This window comes from Piliocolobus tephrosceles, chromosome 13, assembly GCF_002776525.5.
Source record: "Piliocolobus tephrosceles isolate RC106 chromosome 13, ASM277652v3, whole genome shotgun sequence".
In the NCBI taxonomy this organism is placed as follows: domain Eukaryota; kingdom Metazoa; phylum Chordata; class Mammalia; order Primates; family Cercopithecidae; genus Piliocolobus; species Piliocolobus tephrosceles.
Window position 1 is genome coordinate 28,531,095 of NC_045446.1, and position 20,139 is coordinate 28,551,233.

General features: G+C 46.1%; 1 pseudogene; it reads left to right on the forward strand.

The window, feature by feature from the left end:
* The first annotated feature begins 4,647 nt into the window (after positions 1–4,647).
* On the forward strand, positions 4,648–5,934 carry LOC111521896 (annotated as a pseudogene).
* The last annotated feature ends 14,205 nt before the right edge of the window (positions 5,935–20,139 follow it).

A 20,139-nucleotide genomic window follows, 5' to 3' on the forward strand; every position in this document is an offset into this window, starting at 1 on the left:
TTAATAAACCTAATTTTTGGCCACCATTTATTTAGCACCTACTAGGTGCCAGGCCTTGGACCAGGTGCTTTTAACATGTTATTTCATACATGTATTATCACGTAAGTTGGTATGGGCTATGTCCTGCACAATCCAAGGGCTGTCATTTATTTTATAGCCCATATCAATGATGGCTCCCTGGAACTGTGCAGTGCACAACCTGAGCAGCAATACATGGTGACTCTGATTTAAATCCTTCCAGTAATTCTAAGGAGTTCAGATCATTCAACAGATGATGAAATCATGGTTCAGAGAGAATAAGAAACTGGTTGAACTTCTCACAGCTATCAAGTATTGGACCTGAGATTCTAATCCCCAAACCACCTAATTCTAAAGTTAGTGTTTACCAGGACTCTACTTTCACTATGGCAGAGAGGGCAGATGGGGTAGGATGAAGGGGCTAGGGGCTATATAATGACACGAACTGTTTCCAGCAGGTGCTGGTTCTACCCTGAAAGCTGCCCCCAGTCTAGACCTCAGCATGCCTTGCCACATAGGGAAGTCCTCCAGAAAGCCATTGCCATTTTAAACTCTGGCTCAGTGTTGTGGCTTCTCTCAGTGACACCTGGGGCCAGAACTGGTATTTGTTTATCTAGTGTCCTCACGCTCCTTTGCAGTCAGATCACTAGAGGTTTCTGAGTCTTGAAAGGAGGTATCCTTTCAAGAAGGGACTTAGAAAGTACAGTCTGAGCTAGCAAGAGGGTTGGGGAAGAGGAACAGAGAGCCATGCTTGGAGCAGGTGCAGTGTCTAGCAAGGAACTTCAATGCAACATGGCTGTAAGGACATAAATCCTGCAAGCCAGGAATAGTGAAGTAGCTGCCCTACCAGAGAGCCTCACCCCTTGGGTTAGGGGTTGGGGTGGAGGAACATGTGGGCACATGGGCTCATGTATGCACACGTGCTCATGTGTGCACACGTGTGTGTGCATGTGTATTCGTGCATGTGCATGCTTTTGCAAGTGTGTCGTGTTCACAACGCTTGTGTATGTGCAGAAATACAAATATGAAACTTGGAAACACTGCCATGGGAATGAAAACCCATGAAAGTCTGCCTTCTATATGAATGGGAGGTACCTGAACATGTGCACAAGCAAACACACACACATACAGATGTTTACATATCAAGTTCTCCTTGTGCACGAGATTCATTTGCCCTGTTCCCAATCCAGGCAGATTTGGATGCTTTTTTTTTTAAAAATACTTTAGGTTCTAGGGTACATGTACACAATGTGCAGGTTTGTTACATATGTATACATGTGCCATGTTGGTGTGCTGCACCCATTAACTCGTCATTTACATTAGGTATATCTCCTAATGCTATCCTTCCCTCCTCCCCCCACCCCATGACAGGCCCTGGTGTGTGATGTTCCCCATCCTGTGTCCAAATGATCCCTTTGTTCAGTTCCCACCTATGAGTGAGAACATGTGGTGTTTGGTTTTCTGTCCTTGTGATAGTTTGCTGAGAATGACGGTTTCCAGCTTCATCCATGTCCCTACAAAGGACATGGACTCATCCTTTTTTATGGCTGCATAGTGTTTCATTGATGGACATTTGGGTTGGTTTAAGTCTTTGCTATTGTGAATGGTGCCACAATAAACATACGTGTGTATGTATCTTTATAGCAGCATGATTTATAATCCTTTGGGATGCTTTTTATTTTTCTTTGTGTTTCTGTTGAAATGTTCTCAAGCACCTCGGAAGCAGCAACCACTTACTCTTCTTGCAGTAGTAATACAACTTGTCAGTTACTTATTTCCCAGCCAGACAATGTGTTCAACCCTTTATATGCATTACCCTGTTGACATTTCCCAGGACCTTATGAAATAGATGTCATATCCAACTTTCAGATAAGAAAATTGAGACTCTGAGAGGTGAAGTCATGTACCCGGTCTCACTGTTCATAACTGGCTGTGGACACATCTGAACTCATATCTAACCCCAAATATGGGCTCATTCTGACACATTCATGAATGCAACAAATGTTTATTGAGCATCTATTATAGGTCAGGCATTGTTTTAATTGCTGGAGATGAGGCAGTAAATCAAATAGATGAAAATCTCTGACCTCATACATGTGGCCAACAAGCATATGAAAAAAAACCTCAGTATCAGTGATCATTAGAGAAATGCAAATTATAACCACAATGATATACTACCTCACACCGGTCAGAATAGCTATTATTAAAAAGTAAAAAAATAACATGTTGGCGAGGTTGTGGGGAAAAAGGAACGCTTATACACTGTCGGTGAGAGTGTCAATTAGTTCAGCTATTGTGGAAGACAGTGTGGCGATTTGTCAAAGAGCTAAAAGCGGAGCCACCATTCAACCCAGCAATCCCATTAGTGGGTATATACCCAAAGGAATAGAAATTATTCTACTATAGAGACACATGCATGCGTATGTTCATTGCAGCACGATTCACAGTATCAAAGACATGGAATCAACCTAAATACCCATCAATGACAGACTGGATAAAGAAAAATAACGAAAATGTGGTACATACACACACCATGGAATACTATGCAGCCATAAAAAAGAATGAGATCATGTCCTTTGCAGGGACATGGATGGAGCTGGAAGCCATTATCCTCAGCAAACTAACACAGGAACAGAAAACCAAATACCTCATGTTCTCACTTATAAGTAGGAGCTAAATGATAAGAACACATGGACACACGGGGGTAACACCGCACACAGGGGCCTTTTAGAGGGTGGAGGGTTGGAGGAGGGAGAGGATCAAGACAAACAACTAATGGATACTAGGCTTAATACCTGGGTGATGAAATAATCTGTACAACAAGCCCCCATGACATAAGTTTACCTATGTAACAAACCTGCACTTGTACCCCTGAACTTAAAAAAAAATGCCTGCCTTCATGAAGCTTACATTATATAAGTGGAAACAGATCAAACAATTTAAACAGTAAAACATATCAAGTGTAAATAATAAGGCTAAGTAGGGAAAAGCAGAGCAAGGAAGAAAAGCAGCAATTTGAAGTGGCTTTGGATGTAGTGACCAGAGAGAGTTTCATGGAAAAGGTGACATTAAGGGAGCATGCCACAGAGTTATCTAGGAGAAAAGTATTCCAAGCAGAGGAAAAAGCCAGTTCAGAGGTCCTGAGCAGGAGTGGTGTCAGCTGTGTTCAAAGAATACTGAGGAAACCAGCATAGCTAGATCAAAGGCCATACGGGGGAAAGTAGCGAATATCATATACTTCCTTTTGTGATGAAATTAAAACGTGTATAACCAATGCTATACATACACTGATGTCTTACCTCTGACAAAGCACATTCACCATACTTTATATTCCTGGCATCTTTCTGTAAAGTCTATAGAGATTGGAGGCTGGGTTTTGTGACTAGGGAAGGAGGGAGAGAACCTTTAGATTTCTACTGATGTCCACTTGCACTGAAGGAACGTGCATGGTTAGTAGGGGGAGGGCTGGACCAGCGGGAGATGAGAAAATGTTAACCCTATCATTGCAATGATGTTGCCCTCAAGCAACTTAGCAGCCAGCCCAGGAGCAGCCCTGAAGGCTCCTACAAAATTATACCCCTGCAGCCCTGCCTTTCCCCTCTTTGTTGAAGCTACAAGGGAAACTCTGTTTAATTCTTAGGACCACATATTTAGCTAACCTGCTCTGGCCTGAGTGATATTTTATGAGAAATTAAGCTCATAGCTGATCATCTTTCACACTGAGGCGGTAGTTAATGTATCCTGGGGAGACCTCACTGTTGAGCCAGCCTCTCTGTTATTGTCAGGGCTTGGGCCTGGGCCTGGGCCTGGGCTGGAGAAATGGCCCCTGTCTTGCCTTGGTTCCAGACGCAAGCCGAGTCTGGGGTTTTGGAGATCTTAAGGAAAGCAGGGCCAACCCAAAGGAAATCAGACACAGAGAACAAAACAAATTGAATTTTTTGAGGAAATTGCTTTTTGCCTCCCATGCCTCCTTCCCTTTTATTTAATTTTTGGGATTCTGTGTGAGTTAGTTACAAACAGTCAACTCAGTATTTTCTACCTATTAATAAATATTAAATATTAAAGAATCCAATTCTGGATGGTTGGTGGATCTGGGTGGGCACAGTGCCAGTTGCTGCCGTGCCTCAGCTTCTTTTCTGGGGCTTCTTCTCCTACACTGACCGATGGTGCCTTTTGACTCCCATCTCCCTGGTCATAGGGAGTTGGTCTGTCACCTAAGGACAGCCAATCCATACACTGATCACCAACACATGAAGTGGTGCTGGGCACAAGTTGGGTCTAACTGGGACAAGGGTAACTATCTGAGCCATTCAGATCCCCTCACAGACCCCAAAATGTGGGGATTTATGTGCTTGGTGGCATGAGTTAAAGCTAAAGGCACAAAGAAAGGCAGAGACAGAGAGCAGCTGAAGGCTGATGAGAGGTAAACAGGTAACTGGCCACAAGAATGTGCTGGGAATGGTTTTGGCAACTCACACCTGCAATCTCAGCACTTTGGGAGGCCGAGGCAGGAGGGTCGCTCAAGCCCAGGAGTTCAAGACCAGCCTGGGCAATGTAGGCAGAACCCGTCTCTACAAAAAATAAGGGCAAAGTCTGAGTCCTGTCCTCTCGCTCTCCTCCCCAGATGGGATGAGTTTCACCACTCGCTCCACCTTCTCCACCAACTGCCAGTCCCTGGACTCTGTCCAGGTGCCCAGCTATGGCACCCAGCCAGTCAGCAGGGCGGCCAGCATCTATGCAGGCGCTCTCTGCAGGCGCTGGGGGCTCTGGTTCCCAGATCTCTTTGTCCCACTCCACCAGCTTCCAGGGTGGCATGGGGTCCGGGGGCAAGCTGCGGGGATGGTTGAGGGTCTGGCAGGAATGGGAGGCATGCAGAACAAGAAGGAGACCATGCAAAGCCTGAACGACTGCCTGGCCTCCTACCTGGACAGAGTGAGGAGCCTGGAGGCTGAGAACGGAAACTGCAGAGCAAAATCCGGGAGCACCTGGAGAAGAAGGGACTCCAGGTCAGAGACTGGAGCCATTGCTTCAAGATCATCGAGGACCTAAGGGCTCAGATCTTCGCAAATACTGTGGACGATGCCCACATCGTTCTGCAGATTGACAATGCCTGTCTTACTGCTGATGACTTTAGAGTCAGGTATGAGACAGAGCTGACCATGCACCAGTCTGGGGAGAGTGACATCCATAAACTCCGCAAAGTCATTGATGACACCAATGTCACTCGGCTGCAGGTGGAGACAGATTGAGGCTCTCAAGGAGGAGCTGCTTTTCATGAAGAAGAGCCATGAAGAGGAAGTAAAAGGCCTGCAAGCCCAGATTGCCAGCTCTGGGTTGACTGTGGAGGTAGGAGCCCCCAAATCTCAGGACCTTGCCAAGATCATGGCAGACATTGTGGCCCAATTTGATGAGCTGGCTCGGAAGAACCTACAGGAGCTAGACAAGTAGTACTCTCAGCAGACTGAGGAGAGCACCACAGTGGTCACCACACAGTCCACCGAGGTTGGAGCTGCTGAGATGACACTCACGGAGCTGAGACGTACGGTTTAGTCCTTGGAGATCGACCTGGACTCAATGAGAAATCTGAAGGCCAGACTGGAGAACAGCCTGAGGGAGGTGGAGGCCTGCTACACCCTGCAGATGGAGCAGCTCAATGGGATCGTGCTGCACCTGAAGTCAGAGCTGGCACAGACCCGGGCAGAGGGACAGCGTCAGGCCCAGGAGTACGAGGCCCTGTCGAACATCAAGGTCAAGCTGGAGGTTGAGATCTCCACCTACTGCAGCGAGGACTTCAATCTTGGTGATGCTCTGGACGTCAGCAACTCCATGCAAACCATCCAGAAGACCACCCCCCACTGGATAGTGGATGGCAAAGTGGTGTCTGAGACCAATGACACCAAAGTTCTGAGACATTAAGCCAGGAGAAGCAGGGTACTCTTTGGGGAGCAGGAGACCAATAAAAAGTTCAGAGGTCAGGCTGGGTGCAATGGCTCACACGTGTAATCCCAGCACTCTGGGAGGCCGAGGCGGGCAGATCACCTGAGGTCAGCAGCCTGGCCAACATGGTGAAACCCCGTCTCTATGAAAATACAAAAATTAACTGGGCATGATGGCAGGTGCCTGTAATCCTAGCTACTTGGGAGGCTGGGGCAGAAGAATTGCTTGAACCCGGGAGGCAGAGGTTGCAGTGAGCCGAATTCATGCCATTGCACTCCAGCCTGGGTGACAGAGCAAGACTCTGTCTCAAAAAGAAAAAGAAAAAAGTTCAGAGGTCAAAATAAATAAATAAATAAATAAATAAATAAATAAATAAATAAATAAAATAAAATAGCCAGGACAGTGGCACAAACCTGTAGTCCCAGCTACTCAGGAGGCTGAGGTAGGAGGATTGCTTGAGCCTTGGAGGTTGAGGCTGCAGTGAGCTGAGACCGCCCCACAGCACTTCAGCCTGGGTGACAGAGACCCTGTCTTAAAAAATTAAAAAATGTACTGGATCCCAGAGGACCTCTCTCTTCCCTCCACTGTTCTTTCTCTCCTTTTCTCCCCAGTTCTTTTTGGCCATCGTTTTCTCTTCCCACCTCCAAGTCTGCTTCTCTCAATGTATGAGACATTCCAGACTTCATACATTCCAGAGGCAAAAGATGAAGAGTGGGAGGGAGGCCTGGTCCCAAACTACGTAAGCTGTAGGCTTACATCACTCTAGTTGGAAATTCCAGTGGAAGAAAAGAGTTCCTCTTTCCTGGAGCCCATATATAAAATCCTGGGAAAACCCCTAATTGGTCAGTGTGGGTCACATGCCATCCTTCTCTTGGCAAGTTACTATGGCCAGGGGGATGGGTATTTGATTATCTGGCTTAGGTCACATGTCAAGACCAGTGGCCAGGCAGGCAGCCCCCATGAATCAAATGAAATGGAGGAGTAACTCATTGCAGTAGTTAGTGCTACCAGAGGGAGAGGTTAAGAGCAGTGATGGCCATATTAGACCTACGCATCAGCCGTCGACATTTAGTAATCCACCCTGTTCTAGGCACGATGGGAAAGGAAGTACAGACACAGATCCTCCCCATGTTGGAAAAAATGGCAAACTCCACAGAGAGTTGCAAACTTATTTTGTAAGTATCAGCACTTACAAAGCAGCCCATCTCCACTGGAAAACTGGACTTCCTCATATTGTCTAATCCTTTTCTAAGCTCTAAGCCCCCTGCCCCTCTAATTCACAAGGGCTTCACTCAGGGCAGCATGGGGAACCTTTGGAAGGTAGGTTAGGCCCACTTCCCTGGCACCCTTGGGCACATTCTTAGGCTGTAGATCATACGACAATTCAAGAAATGGAGATGGGGTGCGGTGGAGATGAACGAGTGCAGAGCAATCACTGTCCTCACCTGAAGACTACCAGGAAAGGTCAGGTGACCCAGAGGACTCTAGGTCAATAACAGATTGGCTGCCAGGATAGTCTTACCTAGCTTGGGGGTAGAGTATGAGGAACTACTTCAAATAATACAGGCTTCAGAGAAAACAAAACAAAACAAAACAAAAAATAAACACAGGATCTTTTGCAAAGAGTAGTGAAGAGGAGGTCCTTTAACCTGGACAACCTGATTAGTGCAGCTCACCAACTGTTGGTCCAACTCCTAGAAAGAAGGAATGAGCCGAGATGGGAGGGGCATGGCCTTCAGCTTCAGGAGCAGGTAAGAAGGAAGGCAGGAGGGACATGTAGCATGGAAAATAGTTTGGTAAGTTCCACCCCTGGAATCAGAGTTGAAAAGAACTTATAGATACCTTCATAGGGGCTGTCAGGAACTAAGGCCTAGCATCAAAAGACAGAGGGAGAGAAAGATTATAAGGAAGATGAGGCTGTGTACTGAATAGATTAATTGTAGAATAATAGATGTCCCTTTCACTCAGTGAGGGCCTCTGGACTGGGTGACACTCAGTAGAAGGCAACTGTAACTGGATATGATTATGAGGAAGGACCACATCATCCAAGGCCAGGATGGGCCATGGGCAGGTCCTCCACCTATCCTGCTGGCGTACTGTACAATCTGGGGGGGCTCCATTCCTATTTTGATCTATGTCTATGGTGCTTCCTTCAGTGGTGTGGTGCAGAACCTGACTGACCATAGCAGTAAAGCATTTCCTTGATATCTCAATGGCTAGATGGGTACAGCACAGCTAATGACTCATGCAACAACAAATGTGTCTGAAAACCAACCAGGAACAGGACTGAGCCCCGAGGATCAGGCAAGGTGCTGTGGTTCTTGGGAGAGACAGTCACAGGGGGCTGTGTTCATATAATTGTCCAAGTTGTAGGGACAGAGAGAAGGGAGTATTTCATTCTGTCTGGAGAGAGTGGTCAGAGAAGACTTCAGCAAGAAGGTGATACTTGAGCTAAGGCTGAAAGATGAAGAGTTAACCAGACAGATCAAAAGCGGTGAGAGGGCCCATTTCTGGAAGAAGAAATAACACAAACAAAGGCAAAGAACTGCTGGTTCATGTCCTGCCTAACAGGAAAGCCAGTTTAGATATTTGAGTTTGCAGTGGCATAGAATGTAGAGTTTAGCAGGCATGTGGGAACTTGGATCTGGAAAGGCTTTAAGTGTTTCGCTAAGAGGTTAGATCTCCATACTGGAGGTATATGGAGGGGCAAGAATCGAGGTCTTGTGTAATCCATGGAACCTCCATCTTGCTATGTGTCTGCTTACTGAAAGGTCTGCTATGGTCTGAATATGTTCCCCCAGAATTTATATGTTGAAGCTTAATTACCAATGTGATAGTATTAAGAGATGGAGGCTTTAAGAGATGATTAAGTTATGAAGACAGAGCCTTCATGAATAAGATTAGTCACCTAGGTAAAGAGGTTGAAGGGAGTTCCCAGGTCCCTTCTACCATGTGAGGATGCAGCAAGAGGCATCATCTATGAAGATCTATGAGCCTTCACCAGACACCAGATCTGCTAGTGCCTGGTTCATGGACTTCCCAGCCTCCAGAACTGTGAGCAATACATTTCTATTATTCATAAATTATCTAGTGTAAGGTATTTTGTTATAGCAACCTGAATGGACTAGGATGGGGCCTGTGTTTACTAGGTCCTTTATTGCATGAACGAATGCCTCCTGGTCAGGCAGATACTGTGACAGAGTGAAGTTGACAGGTGTTAGAGCCAATGTGCATCCGCAGGGACTCTGGGGGACTGAAGCATGTGTGTCCTGTTTAAAGGGACAGTCATTACTCAGCTCTAGTTAATTGTTGCCATGAAGAAATGTGGTCTCAGTTTTGCCAGCTCCCTTGATTTTTCAAGAGAAGCCAGAAATCAAGGTTTTAGGTAAAATTTTCTCTGCTTTAAATGAAAGCAACTAATTCAAATGTTTTCAAAACTTCATGCAGGCCAAACAAAATTCAAGCATAAGCAGGATTTAGCTAGCCACCTGGTTCTCCTACCTTCCCATTCATTACCCACCTACCCATCCAACCATCCATTCACCCACCCATATACACATCCATCCATTTGTCCATTCATCCATGCACACTCCTTCCATCCACATACATAACCATACATCTACCCACTAATCTATCCATGCACCCATCTATCCATTCATCCATCTATCCATCTGCCCACTTTCCAACCATACACCCCCCCCACCTACACTTATATACACATCTATCCATCCATCCATCTATCCATCCATCCATCCATCCATCCATCCATCCTATCTATCTACCCATAAACATATACAGCCATACATCCACCCCACTAATCTTTCTACCCACATATCCTTTCATCCATCCATCCATCCATCCATCCATCCATCCATCCATCCATCCATTCCTCTTCCACTGTTAAAGTACACTCCCTCTGAAACCTTTACAAGATGGAAATATTCATTTTTGTTCCATTTTCTCCACCTGCCCTTGGTCTTAGAAGTTCTGCTTCCCTCCAAATTCAGGCAAATTATGTTTGTAAAGTAGTGCAAATACAAGTGAGGTTGTGCCTACCTCTCTTTACAGGGAATTTTTTGCTTTCTCTTTATGTCCTTGCTGTGCAGCCTGAAGTAGGAGTGTATTTTTTCTCCCCTTGGATTTGAGCCTTCATAAGTGTTCCAGAACAAAATTAAACCAAATAGAGAATTAGATTCTCCTCCCTTTTCTTGGAAATATCTTGCCACTGGGCCAGGCTCCCTGGGAATTAAATAACTCTTCAAAAGGAGATCAGAAATAGATTTCTCAGTGGGGTTTCTAGATGTCAGTAAATGGATTTATGGAAAATGGGTTAGGTTTGGCAAATTTTAAATTGTGATTGGATGAATGTGCAATGTGTCTCTGTAAATAACCCCTTTTCACTTTCTCCTTCTCTATATCCAGTTGGAACTCTTCTTCCTTAATATCTGGCTTCCATTGTCCTTCCTTACTTTACCTAAATGTTTTACCTAAATATCTCCTCCAGCCTGAGGTTAGAGGATTGGAAAGGGAGAAGGTCAGATAACTAATACTTACTGTGCTAAATTCTTGATCTATGTGATAGCATTTATATTTCTGATTTCCATGGCAGATATCCCAGCATGATCTAAGTAGGAGGGCATTACTAGATATACATGCTTTGAGCTTCAATTTTTTCATCTGTCAAATGGCACAAAGCTTCCATATCTCCTTTCCCAACCAAATGAAAATATCTTCAAAGGGTCTGCCAAGGTACCTGACAACACCACCATGACTAGTCCTCCCTCAAGGAATTAAAACTTTGCTAAAATGTATATGCTCTCTGGGAGTTCATCCCACTGTCAAATCAGCTTTTATTATTATTCAAATGTATTTGTGAGATTAGGAGGCCCAGAGAGTATGGAACACAGGGAGGGTAGGTCTTGATGGATTTTGATGGAGCCAAGGGGAGGTCTGCATAGACGCTGCTGGGAAGGAACATGGGAGAGAAGCATGATCCTGTGGCACCTTGGGGACAGTTTGAAGGCTGGGGAAGGAATGGAAAAGAAGCAGTGGATGCCTTTCCTCTCACCTCTAGACCATTCATTTGGTCTGCTACTTTTTCAGCTGAACACCTCCCCATCGTGAGGAAATGGTGCATCAGAACAGGACGGTGTCATAAACTGAGCAGTTCTTATCATCCATACTCTCAGTCTTCCTTTCTATCAAATGGACAGAATTGCTGTGAGAAATTCAGCAAGATAAATTAAGGTAATGTTTGTGCAAGGGCCTGACTTCACCTCCAAGGGGCTGCTTCTGTCTGAGCTCAGTCAATCTGCGGTTGGGCCTCTCCTGATAGAGAGACCAAAGAGAGAGAGGTCTTTACAGCTGGGATCAGGTGTGAGGGTAGAACAGGTGACCCGCCAGTCCTTAATCACTGCTGATTTGCAAGGGGAGAGGTAAATACAGCAGTCCCTCAGTATTCACAGGGGATTCGTTCTAGGCCTCCCCGCAGATAAAAAAATCCAAGAATTCTCAAGTCCCTTATATAAAATGGTGTAGTATTTGCATATGACCTAGGCACATCCTTTTGTATACCTTCAGTCATCTCTAGATTATTTATGATACCTCATAAATACACTACATAAATAGTTGTTATACTAGATTGTTTTTTATTTGGACTATTTTTGTTGCATTGTTGTTATTTAGTGCTTTGTATATCTTCCATCTGTGATTGGTGGATGTGGAACCCAACGAAGCAGAAGGCCCGCTGTACAACAGCAGTGGCAGCTCTTGATGCTTATTTTGTGCCAAGCGTTTTACAGATGTTACTTCATGTAATACTCTCCATAATCCCCGAAGTAGGAATTCTTTCAATTCCCATTTTATAACTGAGGAAGTAGAGGCAAGGTGGGAGGGTGAAATAATTTCCCCAAAGCCCCAGTGAGTGGGATAGTTAGGATGGAGTAGTGGTAACAGAGACCATATGGTCCGCAAAGCCTAAAATATTTACCATCTGGCCCTTGACAGAAAAAGCGTCCTGACTGCTGCTATAGCAGAACGAGCTACTACCAAGGCAGGAGACAGAGGGGGCAAGGGCATGAAAACCCTGGCTGCTCCGCCCTCACACTCCGGCCTCTACTTCTGTTACTGCCTCCCACTAGCTGACCCAGGAACCCAGGGGATCTGCTCTCCTGGCTGTGCCCACAACCCCCTCATTTCATTGCTTCCTTGTTTGGGGCCTTTCTGATGAGATGGGAGTTTCTGGAAGACTTGGGGCTTCATAGCTTTTTTTGTTTGTTTGTTTTTAAGATGAAGTCTTGCTCTGTCACCCAGGCTGGAGTGCAAGTGGCATGATCTTGACTCACTGCAACCTCCGCCTCCTGGGTTCAAGCGATTCTCCTGCCTCAGCCTCCTGAGTAGCTGGGATTACATGCGCCCACCACCATGCCCAGCTAATTTTTGTATTTTTAGGAGAGATGGGGTTTTACCCTGTTGACTAGGCTGGTCTTGAACTCCTGACCTCAGATGATCCACACACTTCCACCTCCCAAAGTGTTGGGATTAGAGGCATGAGCCATGGTGCCCAGCCTTCAGAGTATTTAAGAGTCAGGGCAGCTGGGCGTGGTGGCTCACGCCTGTAATCCCAGCACTTTGGGAGGCTGAGGCGGGTGGATCACGAAGTTAGGAGTTCGAGACCAGCCTGGCTGATGTGGTGAAACCCCGTTTCTACTAAAAATACAAAAAAAAAAAAAAAAAAAAAAAAAACTGGCCAGACGTGGTGGCACGCGCCTGTAGTCCCAGCTACTCGGGAAGCTGAGGCAGGAGAATCACTTGAACCAAGGAGGCAGAGGTTGCCGTGAGCCGAGACTGTGCCACTGCACTCCATCCTGGGTAATAGAGGGAGACTCCATCTTGGGGGGCGGGGGGAGGGAAGGGCAGCGCAGAGATAAAGATTCAAATCCTGACTAATCTTTCTAGTCCTGAGTTTCCCTGACTTGACAATAGGACTGATGTGAGGCCTGAGGGAGAGGATCTGGTAAGGCCTAAGGAGAGCCCTTGGAGAACAGACAGGCCTTTTCCAAACATGCTGGCCCTTCTGCCTTAGAGGGGCCTCTTCAGGGGACCTCCCTGACCCTCTGTCCCCCCTAACCTGGCTTCGCTTTTCTTCATATTACTCATCCCTACTTTGTGCTACATATGTGTTGTATGTATACATATCTGTGTATAACAGACATGTATTTTGTATGTAGACATGCACATAGGTGTACAGTACTTGCATGTGCGTGTGTATACATACGTGCCATGTGTATTAGTTTCTTGCCTTCCTTCTACACTGTCGTCTTATTCATCACCCTATCCCCAGTGCCTAAAATACCCACCCGCTCAAATCAGGCACTTGACAACGGCCGGTTGAATGAATGATTGAAACAATGTCTGTTACTTTTAACAATTTCTTCTGCATCCTTCTTACTATCCAGCCAGCAGAGTACTTTCCCCTCCAGATTGTTCTGGATGAATGAAGGCATTTTTGATACCGATTTATTAGCGTATCTAGGATTGGGATCCCTAAATAAGGCAGGGGCCCACAATCTCATCTAAATAAATGGGTTCTCCCCATCCCTGTGCCCTGTGGCTCTGCTGTCACCCTGAGTTTGCTTTCCCTTCCCATGAGCTCGCCCTCCTCATTTCCTACCCGGTGGCCTCAGGTGCCAGGTGAATGGGGCAGACATCTGCGCTGCTGGCCAGCACCAAAGGCAGGGGATATGTGTGCAATTTCCTGAGTAGCACAGGAGGAGAGCGAAGAAAGAGGAAGGAGGAGTGCTGAGGCCGGCTGGCAGCCTCCTGGCTTCATTTCCTGGGGACTCCAGCAGCCAGCAGAGAAGGAGTGAAATGGGATTGAGCAAGGTTCCCAGGCCCTCTGGCTGTGAGTGTTGTGGGTGAGAACTGAGGACTGACTGAGTTTGGGTGGGTGGCAGAAACATCTCTTTATCTTTTGATGAAGCTTGCCTTAGCTTTTGTGGTTCTCAGGACTTTACCTGAGAACACGTTTGCATCTAAAATCCCTGAGAGCCTGTTTCAGCCCCTGAAGCTCGGCTTCCTTTTTCTAGCTAGTGTGGGGCTGCCAGGCTAACACAGGTGTAGGCACTCTCAAAATTCCCCACACTTCTCTTGGGGGTGCAGAGAGAATGTCATTCCTTTATTTGTTTATAATTACTTTGATTTTCCGCACAGGACCTGGCTGCTGGATAAAACACTTTTAGTCCAATCCTGTAAACCTAATTTGATGCAGGTTTTTAGAAGTCATGGTTAGCCTCTTTAAGTAAAACAAACAAACAAAAAATCCCAGTCCCTCATATTTTCCCTCCTGCCCCTCCGTGAGATGGTGCCCGGGTGTGTGGAGAAGGACTGTGGCCTGCATGTGTGGAGGCAGAGGGGGATGGTGGCCTTTGGATCCTTGCTGGTCTGGGCTGCTCCTTGCCCTGGGCCTGCTGAGGTGGAGTGGTCCAAGCTGGCCCCCAGGTGGGGGCCACTGAAGCCTGTGACTTGCGTCCCATGTGATCTGGTCCCTCTCTTGGCTAGATCAGGTCCTGGACACGTTCCCTACCCAAACTCCCTCTTGGTTCTCACCTGTGAGCACCTATTGTCTTCTCCATCTTAGCCCCTCCCTGGCTGGGGCACTCTCAAGGGACAAGAGGCAGCTCATACCAAGTTTACCTTCTAAATCAGTCCTTTCCTTTCATTATTATTGTTATTATTATTTGAGACAGACAAGGTCTCACTCTGTTGCCCAGGCTGGAGTACAGTGGTACGACCTTGGCTCACTGCAACTTCTGTCAATTCTGAGCAATTCTCATGCCTCAGCCTCCTGAGTAGCTGTGATTACAGGCATGGCCACCACGCCCGGCTAATTTTTTGTATTTTTGGTAGAGATGGGGTTTTGCCATGTTGGTCAGGCTGATCTCGAACTCCTGGCTTCAAGTGATCTGCCCGTCTCGGCTTCCCAAAGTGCCGGGATTACAGGTATCAGCCACCGTGCCTGGCCTCATTCTGATTCTTTTATGGGCAATTTCAAGCTTAGAATTTCGAATATAAAATATTAGACAGTGTCCAAACCAGAAAGAGAGGAAACACTCAAAAGGCATTTACCCAAGGAGAACTGAATGAAGGGACCAAAGAAGGCGTCATCAGGGTTAACGGAACCGAAAAGGGAAAGTGTGACATCCAAGGATTAGCAAGAGTGGGGAGCTGTTACCACCTCTGCTGAAGGTGCAGAGACCGGGGAGAAATGAACACATGGAAACGGGGCTAACCACCAGAAGCAGGGGCCGGGGAACTACGGCCCAGGGGTCTGCCCCCTGTTTTATAGATCAAGTTTTACTGGAAGACAGCTATGTCCATTCATTTACATATTACCTATAGCTGCTTTGTGCTACAACAGCAGATCTGAGCACTGGTGACAGACTGTGTTACCCACAAAGCCGAAAATATTTGCTGTCTTACGCTTTGCCAGAAAAAGTTTGCTGATCACTGCTGTTATGGCCAGTATAACCCCCAAAATCCGTACATTGAAGTCCTAATGCCAGTACCTCAGAATGTGACTGTAATTGAAGATTGGGTCTTTAAAGAAGTAATTAAATTACAATGAAGCCATTAAGGTGAGCCCTAATCAAATATTACTGGTGTCTGGCTTTTTTATTTTTCTTGTTTTTGTTTTTTTGAGACAAGGTCTTGGTCTGTTGCCCAGGCTGGAGTACAGTGGCGTGATCTCAGCTTACTGCAGCCATGACCTCCCAGGCTCAAGAAATCCTCCCATTGGCTGGGCGCGGTGGCTCACACCTGTAATTCCAGCACTTTGGGAGGCCGAGGCGGGTGGATCACAAGGTCAGGAGATCGAGACCACGGTGAAACCCCATCTCTATAAAAATACAAAAAATTAGCCAGGTGCGGTGGCGGGCGCCTGTAGTCCCAGCTACTTGGGAGGCTGAGGCAGGAGAATGGCACGAACCCAGGAGGCGGAGCTTGTAGTGAGCCAAGATTGCGCCACTGCACTCTAGTCTCGGTTACAGAACGAGACTCCATCTCAAAAAAAAAAAAAAAAAAAAAGAAAAGAAAAAGAAATCCTCCCACCTCAGCCTCCTGGGTAGCTGGGACTACAGGTGTGTGCCACCATGCCTGGCTAATTTTGTTTATTTGTTTATTTTTTGGTAGAGATGGGGTTTCACCATGTTGCCCAGGGATGTCTTGAACTCCTGGGCTCAAGCAATCCGCCTGCCTCAGCCTCTCAAAGTACTGGGATTATAGGTATGAACCACTAGTGTCCTAATAAAAAGAGATTAGGGCACAGACATGCACAAAGGGAGGACCATGTGAAGGTGCAGAGAGAAGATGGCATGTGCCAATCAATGCGAGAGGCCTTAGAAGATACCAACCCTGCTCACGCCTGTATCTTGGATTTCTAGTCTCCAGAATTGTGAGAAATAAATTTATGTTGTTTAAGCCACACTGTGCTACTTTGTTATGGCAGCCCCAGCAAACTAATGTAACTGCTATAGTGGAACAAAACTACTATCAGACCACAGGAAGGCAGAGAGGGCACATGGAGGATAAATTCCCTGACTGTTCCTTCTCCCACTCCTGATCTACTTCTGGTGACCACTATTAGCTCAACTCACCAGAAACCAGGCAACAAAGTTGTCTGGCTGTTTCCATCAATAAAGGTGGCTTCCCAGGCCTCAGAGCAAGACACAGAAGGGCAGAGAATGGACCTGGGGGCAAAAGTGGAAGAACCAGGGCATACACAAGAAAGTAGGGAGAAGGGTACCCATCACCCAACTCCAACAATTACCAATATTTTTCCATTCTTGTTTCATCGCTCTCTAATTTTTTTTCTGGAGTATTTTAAGGCAAATCCCAGAAACCATATTGTTTCACCCAAAAATACTTTAGTATGCATCTATAATAAATAAGAACTGTTAAAAATGACAATAACGCCAATACCCAATAAAATTAACAGAAATTCCCTAAAAACGTCTCATACTAGTCTATTCTCAAATGTCCCCATTGCTTCAAAAATATCTTTTAACAGTTGGTCTGTTATAATCAGGAGCTAAACAAAGTTCATGCATCACATTCATGTGTTGACAAAACGGAGGCATTTGTCCCTCTGAAGAATTTTCTCACATTCTGGATTTGGCTGTTGGCATCACTGAGTTGTTGTTGAACTTGTTCTTCTGTCTCCTGAATTTCCTGCAAACTGATAGTTAGATTTTGGCTTGATTAGATTCATGGGCGATGCCTTCTCTTGCATCACTTTGCAGAAACAGACTATCTGCTTCTCCCACTTTCTGTAATGTTGAGAATGATCTGTGGGTTCAGAGATGTTAGCTTCCTCTTGCCATTATCAAGTTCTCCGTTAAACTTTTATCTAATGGTGTTAGTTTTTATTGATGATCATTGCCTGGTCCACTATCTCATTCAGGTTTGCAAAATGCTGATTTTCCAAGTCTATCATTCCTTCTGCATTTATTAGGTAGAATTTTTCTACAGAGAAGAATTTTCTCTTATCAACTGTTTGTAACCCTGAAATAATTATTACAGAAAAGACATAATACATATACATGTCTTTTTCATTATCATCTTTCAGAATACTAAGTGAACTAGCTGCCAATGATTTTTTTCTTAGTATTATTAAGAACTCATAATTTAAACATATATTTAAGGTGTTTAAATCCATTGCAGTCAGTATTTCCTTTGATGCCAAATTGTGACATCTTGGGCCAGTGGGAGCCCCTTCAGATTAGCTTTTGCGTCCTTTTGACTTGACATCATTAATATTTCATCATTTCCTTGCTATCAGGTGCAATAAGATGGCCCAAGCTCATTTTGTGCAGTTCTTTCTCCAGAGCAGTCATCAGCCCTGTGCCTTGGTCCCGGCTCACTAGAAAACAGGTTGAGGCAAAAGTGTAAGTGCCAGTTTACTGGGAAGAGTGCAATCCCAGGGAAGCAGGGAGGTTTAAAAGAAATGGGAAGTGAGGCAGAGGGGAGGATGAAGTACAAAGGGAGATGTTCCCGGGTGGCCACAGCTTCCTAATAAGCAGCCAATTGCTCGGATGCTCACAGCCTCTTGACACAGGAGGCATGGAAAGACTGCATCTCAGCACAGTCTGCCATGTGGCATCCCACGTGCTGTTGTCTCCTCTGCATCCCTGAGTTGTATTTCTTTGCTCCTATCGTGGCTACAGGGGAAGCCAGCATCTCCACGTGGCCTGTGCAGCCAGCATGTTGTCAAGGTGGCTCTCTTGGCACTCACTGTTGTGTGTGGGGACGCCTCAGTGTGTGCTGGCGGCAGTGGCTCTGGGCACAGCTTTATAACCAAGACAACAGTGCGAGTGATGCTTAGGGTTGCACTGACCTGGAAGCAAGGCACATGGCCAAGGCCCATTGGTACAGGGTGACCAAGTGGACCTGGAGGACTACATGAATGGGTACATCCACCCCTACTGCCTCTGAGGCTTTTAGACATCCTCAGATCCTTTTGCAGTATTCAGATCTCATGTGGGAAAAATCACCCATACGTCTTTCTTTAGAGGGGAGGTACAAGCCTAGTTCTTCCAGATGATGGCCAGTTGCAGTCTCCTCAAGAGATCTAAAAATGTTTAGCAAACAAAGCCACAGTCCCCGCTGCTGCTGCTGGTCCAATGGCCAAAATCTATATTCATCATCTCACTCCTACACTGCTCATGTTGTTCTGCAACTTCCAGTTAAGTGGAATCCTTGCTAGGTACCTAGGTGAAAGTGTTCCCACTTAAGTACCAAGACCTCCAATCCAACAGAATCTAGGCTGGCGGGAATAAGCAGCTAAAATTCTGCATGTCTTCACTGGGAGTGTTAGTGAGGAGGACAACTGTACTTTCAGCACTTGGTTTCTGAACCCATGCATATCAGCACCGTATATCAGTTCCAGTTCAGCGTGGGTGTCACATCCAATGCGGTGACCCTGCATTTGTCCCAAGCTGGCCCTTCGGCTGAGACTATATCAGCCCATCACACCTTTTTCTATAAAGCCGGCTGTCTCTGGGTGACGAGGTACACGGCAGACTATTATATCCTGTGGTTTTGATCCCACTGTGTCACTCCTGGCTGGTAGCAAAATGTGCTCTTTGGTCTGTGACAATCTAATGTAGGGTATCGTGTCAACAGATGGGGCATTCTGTCCACCCTCAGATGGTGGTGCTGGCAGAAGCACTGTAGGAAAAAAAAAGATATGACACATTGGGCTCAAAGCCACAAGATAAAGTCGTCTTCCATGCACCTCATCACCCAGAGACAACCTGCAAGAGAAAAATATGGCAGAATGACTTGGGGGAAGTCTCAGCTAAAAGGCCAGCTCAGGGACATCTTGCAGGGTTGGGACACTGGAGGTGGTACATGGACTGTTGCCTTTTTCCTTCCAGACCCCTGACCAACAAGCAGAGCCATTCCCTACCGCCACGGAGTCCACACTTCCACCCAGTAAGCAGCGTACTGCTAGCAGCTCTGTCCACAGAGTGGATTTCCCTCTACCGCTAGGGCTGCTTCTGTGTGAGGCTGTAATATGGCACAGTCCATTTCCGGCTAGGGCCAACTTTGTATTAATGCCAGTAGATCATGAATATAACCAAGCCCTATTGAGTGGTTCAGAAGGATATCAGTTTCAAGTGGGACAGTGGGGCTCAGAGGGTAAAAAGGACTCCCCAGAATGTCCAAGCAGCAGTACAAGTTTCCCTGCCACTTAGGAGGTATGACCCAGCAGATCCCATAGTACTAGAGGTATCCATGCAGATGATAATGCTGCAGGAGTTTTAATAAACTTCAGCAAGAGAGGTGTAGCGGACCTCTAGGGTTCTTCAGCAAGGCCATGCATTGAGTCTGGTGTGCTCTCAAGCCCTGCCAGAGACTAAATGCCGGACCATGGGACACCAAATGATTACATGGCACCACAGATGTTCACTGTGATCTGAGTACTATGAATCCAATGAGTCATAAGGTTGGGTGGATAGAGCAGTAATCCATTGCACAATAAAAATGATACAGTCAGGGCTGGGTATGGTGGCTCACGCTTGTAATCCCAGCACTTTGGGAGACTGAGGTGGATCACAGGTCAGGAGATGGAGACCATCCTGGCCAACATGGTGAAACTCCATCTGTACTAAAAAAAAAAAAAAA